We start from the raw sequence: 7,213 nt of genomic DNA, 5'->3' as shown, positions 1-7,213 counted from the left end.
CAATGGCAGAAGGTTTCCCAGCCGCCAAAGTTTCACCGCGTATTTTAACAGGGCTGCAGCCAAACGAATTTCTGCAGCCCTCAGCGTTCACCGCTACCCACTGTCCCTACTTCAGGCGGTATTAGCGAGTTATGCCCCTTCTGCGACACACTACACACAAGTGTGCAAGCCGACTTACCGACATAACCCGGGCCGCCGAGCCTACAACCAAGGTCCGCCAGGTCGAATGCAGCCAAGACAAAAAACTCCGCTAGTGCTCAGTCAATTTTGAGCACTACTGCCCCACCAATTAAGACTGCACCCGCCCCCTAGGGAGCGCCTCTGGAGTCAGTGAGTGGTGAACCCCAGGCGGAAAACTTGCCGTTAGCGTCCAGAGCAACCAGCAATTTGCTGCCCGGGAGATCGTCCGGAATCCCCCCCAACTTCGCCAACAAGTCATCGATACTCCATTCAAGCTGGAAGTACCCCGACACCAGTACAACATCAAGCGTACCCCTTGTTACTCGCACGACGGTGAATTACTCGTCAGAAAACTGAGGCATCTAGAAGACACCCAACGAGACCGAGCCGACCACGATCGCAGAGAGCGGCCGTTCCTCACGAGAATGAATAACATCAACCCCGTGGAAGCCGACCACCCTGTCCCCGACCGTGTACGGCTCCTGGACCAACGGGACCTCTAGGTCGTACTCCTCAAGAATCCTCATGGCTTCATTGGTGGGCGCCCGGGAATGATGTAGGTTTAACTGTCCCAAGCGCAAGCGTTCGACAGGGTGACGACCATCCTCGAAAGCTTCCCCCAATTCAGGTTCCGCTATATGCCGTATTGTTTACGATCTTCGTGAATGTCATGCAATCTGCATTATTTGCCTCCACCCGGTGTCCGGCATCAAAGCCTTTCACCAAGGCACAGGGAGCGCACTTTGCAGGTGCGGTCTTATTAAGGCAGTTAACTGACCTATGCCCAGCAAGGGCGCAATGACCACACATCTCCAACTGTGTTCTACAGCGGAGAGAGGTGTACCCAAAGCCTTGACATTTGAAGCACCGGGTTACTTCTGTATGGTCGAGAAGCCTGCAAGAAGTCCACCCAAGGAACAGCCGACCACCGATCACCAAGACCTGCCGGATCTTTGGCAAGGTCTCAATTATCCAGTGGCTTTTCGGGACCTCTTTCCGCCCTTACTGCCGGACCACCCAGGTCCCCTTGAGAAAGTCCTCAACAACCATATCCAACACAGAATTTTGGCTGTGTATAGCCCGGAGAATTTCGGGCTCCTCTAACCTCGTTTCCCTTGGCAAATCGTAGACCAATATTTGCGACCTCTGCTCGGCAAGCAATTGCGCCTTCAGGCCGTTCTTCCTAAGAACGTCGGGCTCCAGCAGCCGCTTCGCCTGCTGCTCATTAACAACTTCTAAGACAACTCCATTGTCCCTTGTTTTTTTTTTCCCGGGAAATCTGGAACCTTTCCTTCCGAGGGTCCAGGATTTCATTCAGGGTCAGCTCCGTCATCGCAGACTAAGCCCCCAGCACAGGCTTAACAGGGACCACCTTCACAGTGGCCCGCTTAAATTTGATAACCGGTAACAGGACGAGCGGCAGGGGACTAACACGACGGACAAGTCTTACGGTTACAGATAATTTGAACAAAAAATCTGTAATTAGGTTTTACTGAAAATAATTTTAATTACATTTATATAAAAAATCAAATTTGTGCTCACGCCAGATTTGTATTTTCCCGTACGCGTGCGCAAACACACATATGCATAAATAAATAACAAATTAATGTATTATTTATTAACAGAAAATAAGGTTTATTGAAAGTGAATTTTTTAAATATGTACAACAAAGATGTAAATAAATAAGACGAAATAAATTAATTGTTATTTATTAATAAATAATTGAGGTTTACTGAAAATAATTCTAATTACATATATATATGTATCAAATCAAAATTGTGCGCACACGAGTATGTGTGTATTTTTAAGTGCGCGAGAACACACACACCCACACACACTGAATAATAAATAGTTATTTATTAACAGAAAAAGAATTTTTGCTGAAAATATGTTAATTACATATATATGTATAAAATAAAAATTGGGCACGCGCGAGTGAGTGATTATCGCGCGCGCGCACACACGCACATACACACATACGCATAAATAAATAAGTAAATTAATGTATTATTTATTAACAGACAATAAGGTTAATTGAAAGAGAATTTTTTATATATGAACAACTAAACTTTTGAAATAAATGAATTGTTATTTATTAACACTTATGAAAGTTTACTGAAAATAATTCTACATATATATGTATAATATCAAAATTGGACACGCGCGAGTGTGTGATTCTTATCGCGCACGCGCGCGCACACACACGCACACACGCACACACCAACAAACAATAAATAAATAAATTGTTATTTAAAAACAGATAAAGTTTAACAGAAAATAATTTTAAATACACAAATAAATAAAATCAAAAATGTGTACGTGTGCGTGTATGTATGTATCTTCGCGTGCGCGTGCGCCCTCACACATAAACGCATAATAAATTAATTAATTAATGTATTATTTATTAACAGACAATAAGGTTTATTGAAAGTTATTTTTTTATATATCTACAACTAAAATGTGAATGTGCGCGCGTCGTACACATGCACACGCACACACAGAGAGTAAATGAATTGTTATTTATTAACAGATAATGACGGTTTACTGAAATCAATTGTAATTACATATATATGTATAAAATCAAAATAGTGCGCGCGCGAATATAGTTGTGTTATTGCATGCGCGCGCCCACACACACCGAATAAATAAATTGTTATTTATTAACAGATAATGAACTTTTACTGAAAATAATTTTAATTAAATTTATATATAAAATCAAAATTGTGCGCATGCGTGTATTTGTATTTTCCCCTATGCGCTTGCACACACGTATACGCATAAATAGATAAATAAATTAAAGTATTATTCATTAACAGACAATAAGGTTTATTGAAAGGGAATTTTTTATATATGTACAACTAAATTTGTGAGCGCGTACACACATGGAATGAATGAATTGTTATTTATTAACAGTTAATGAAGGTTTACTGAAAATGATTCTAATTTCATATATTTGTATAAAATCAAAATTATGCACGCGCGAGTATGTGTGTATTCTCGTACGCGCCCGCCCCTTCATAGGCATAAATAAATGTATAAATTTATGTATTATTTGTTAACATACAAAAAGGTTATTGAATGTGATTTTTATTATATATATGTATAACTATAATTGTGCGTGTGCGCGTGCACACACACACACACACGGAATAAATGAATGTTATTTATTAATAGATAATGAAGTTTTACTGAAAATAATTTTAATTGCATATATAATAAAATGAAAATTGTGCGTGCGCGAGTAAGTGTATTTTTTTCGTGGTCACGCGCACGCACACGGAATAAATGAATTGTTATATATTAATAGATAATAAAGTTAACAGAAAATAATTTTAAATACATATATATATACATATATAATCAAAAATGTGCGTGTGCGAGTATGTATGTATTTTCGCATAAATACATAAATAAATTTATGTAATATTTATTAGCAGACAATAAGGTTCATTGAATGTGATTTTTGTTATATATGTAAAACTAAAAAAGTGAGTGTGTGCGCGGGCGCACACCCACACACACCGAATAAATGAATTGTTATTTATTAACAGATAATGAAGTTTTACTGAAAGTAATTTTAATTACTCACACATATATATATATATATAAAATCAAAATTATGCGGGTGCACGCTTGTGTGTGTGTTGTCGCACGCGCACACGCCCACACACACATTCACTTATTCAGAAATATATAAATTAACGTATTATTTATAACAGACCGTAAGGTTTATTGAAATTAAAAATTACTTAAAATTAATAAGGCTGTTCTTGTTTAATTATATGTGTACACTATTCTTATCAGGTAGGTAGTATTTTGAAACTTGTGAAAAAATGTTATAAATATGCGAGATGGCAGATGCTATGTTGCCATACTCAGATTATTTCCTCTCCCCTGGCAGCACTACCTTATAAAAACCAGTATCACATAAGTTGCCACTTTGCGTTTTTCTCATTCAATACATTTATATAGAATAAATCTTCCTTAGCTAAATGATTAGGACAATGTAATTTAAAAAAAAAAACTATTTTTGATAAAATTTCAACAATTTCAATTTTTTAAATTTAATAACGATTCAATTTATAATTCTATTATTACTGATAATAAAAAAAATATAGTTTTTCTAAAATATATAATTGATGTTATATTCTCATTCGACAATATCTTCGTAGTATTAAAATAAATATATGATATTTGTCAAAAGCGCTAAACATTTTAAAAATTGCCGCGGATGATAAGAAACAACCCGCGGTTCCGCCGACTACTACAGCTCTGGTCAAGGCGGAGGGACAGACCTTTGCAGATCTTTTCCACTCCGTGAAAGGGGCAGTTTCACGAGGGGAAACCGGGGTCCTCTCCGTCCGGCAGGGCCAAGGGGAGGACCTCCACCTACGGGTTCCGGCGGACAGTGGATAAGTTCAGTGAGCGGACCACGAGGTAAGTTCTTTGCCCCCGGGAGGCCCTAAGGAGCCCTGAGTCAGCTCCGGGATTTGCCTGGGCCGAACTCATCCCCGAGGATCCAGTTCCGGCTAGACAGGCCGGCTAGTGTATATATTTATATATATATTATTTGCAAAATATTTGCTGATCGTACGATCGTATCGTATCTCGTAAGTACGAAACGTTTTCAAATAATTTATTTGCGCTATAATATCGATCGTGTCATGTTTCCCTTTTTATTATATTTTACTCACGCTTGATCCGTGCGCGATAATGACCTAATAAGTACTGGTTTAATTTGTACGAGTTACATGCAAATAAATGTGAAATCGGCAACATATAAACGGTAAAATGAAACTAGCGAAACAGCTGTTGTCGTATAAAATTATTTCATGAATTTGGACAATTCATGTTACAGGACGCTGCCCTAAAATAACAAATTAGTTACAATGTTATAATATGAAGTCGCATTCGATTACATTTTCATTTAAATACAAGCAGGAGGGAATTTAAATTAAGTTGTTAATTATTTATTTAACGCGTAACTAAAAACAAAAATAATAAATGTTTTATTACTAATACCTAAATTTGTTATTTCAATTTAATATTTTAGATCGAAGTTAAAAACGTTTCTCCTTTTTATTTTTACTTCAAAATAATGAGATTTCCTCTTTGTCGAGAGAATAATACGGAAATTATTCATATTATTAAGACAAAAAGATTATATTAATTTTGAAGGACGTTGAGGTTCGTCCTTTAAGATCCCTAGTATTGTGAAAAGACTACGTGTCGAATTAAAAAAAATTATTCCTAATTTATATCATTTAATTTTTTTTAAAAACAATAATGAATTTTCATAATTAATAATTACACGTTCAAAAAAATTATTTACTCGTAAAAAAATACCGTTTAAATCGCTAGGGTTCATCTGAATACCCGAAGGCTAAGGAAAACGGAGGAGAGTGAAAAATACGCATGTAGAACTATTGGAGTATGTAGAACCGATCCGTTTTCTGAGATATTTGAAATTATCCGCTTTGTCTATATTTTTATTACTTGCACTAAGGAAATTCGGACAGTTTTTATCGTCAGTCAAAATTTATTTTATCAGTCTCAAACGCGATTTTTAAACCCATTTTAGCAGGTTTTTTTTCTATTTTTTTAATTTGCTGTTCTGCTTCATTCCGGTTTTTAGCTAATAATGACGTAAAATCATCGTCGAAAGCTAAACACTTAATCTTTAGTCCTTTAGTTCTCACACCTATTCCGCTATTTTATAGGCGGTTTTACTACAACACTTCAAAATTTTACTGCGTTGCTTATAAATCGTAACGCGAGTCATTTTTTATGTTTGTAAGCCACAGGAAATTTGATGATATGCGTAATCCACAACATAAATTTTGTCGATGTGAAATATGAAGTAAGATGTATCAAAATGTATTTATTTCGTTCATTATAATAATTATAATTCAAAAAGTTTAGAATAAATTAAAATAATACTGACGTACTTTTTGTTATAATGTTTCGAATTATACTACGCTTTTTTTTGCGTAAAGGTCATTTAATGAATAATCATTGCTACTTGTAGTATTGTTAAAAACTAAAACAATCGTATTCAACAAAACCGGATAACAGAACTCTTAACGTATAACTTAACACTTCGGCTTTCGAGAAAGCGCCTTATTACGCTTCCGTTGCCATTTTTAATAATTGTCGAACCGTTTAAAAAAATAATCCCACCTACTAATTTAAAATGAATTCAAATAATTTCTTTTACCGATGCTACTCGATATATGACTTTATAAATAATAATAATTTAAAAAATTAAGACGTAAAAACTTTAAAATTTTCTGCATTCTGTTCAACATGTACATAAATATGTACTCAAATAATTTTCATAAATGCACATTACATATACGAATTATGAATTAATTTTTTAGTTTTTTTTTTTTTTTTACATTTAATATTTTCTATTCGTTACCTTAATATTATTTCAAGACCTTATAATGAGTCCAATCAGTCATTTAGACTATGACTTTTTTTTTTTTAATTTTTTTTTTTTAAATAATAATAATGAATTTTCATAATTAATAAATTATGCGTTTAAAAAATTATTTACTCGTAAAAAAATACCGTTTTGAATAAATATGGTTCAAATAAAACATATAACAAAATAAAATATTCGTGATTCTCGTACCTCCTTAGATGACATCGGGGGGCACAACCCTTCCGTATTAATGGCGTAATCGCTAGGGTTCATCTGAATATCCGAAGGCTAAGGAAACCGGAGAAGAGTGAAAAATACGCATGTAGAACTATTATATTTGAAATAAAAATTACATCGAATACTTTAAATATTTTTAGGATATTCTTTCTTTTTTGCAGGTGAGAAATAAATTTACTTGTTAAAGTAAAAATTCCCATTTTGGATTATGTAATCTGCTGAAAGCGGGAGGAATTTCGTGGATATACCGCGCATGTGTATATGTGTTTGTATATATATATATATATATATATATATATATAAGAAGGAACACACGTGTGCGCGCGCACACACACAAACACACACACGTATGTATATATATATATATAT

This window comes from Lycorma delicatula, chromosome 13 (genome assembly GCF_047948215.1).
Source record: "Lycorma delicatula isolate Av1 chromosome 13, ASM4794821v1, whole genome shotgun sequence".
Lineage (NCBI taxonomy): Eukaryota > Metazoa > Arthropoda > Insecta > Hemiptera > Fulgoridae > Lycorma > Lycorma delicatula.
This window is presented reverse-complemented; position numbering follows the sequence as displayed.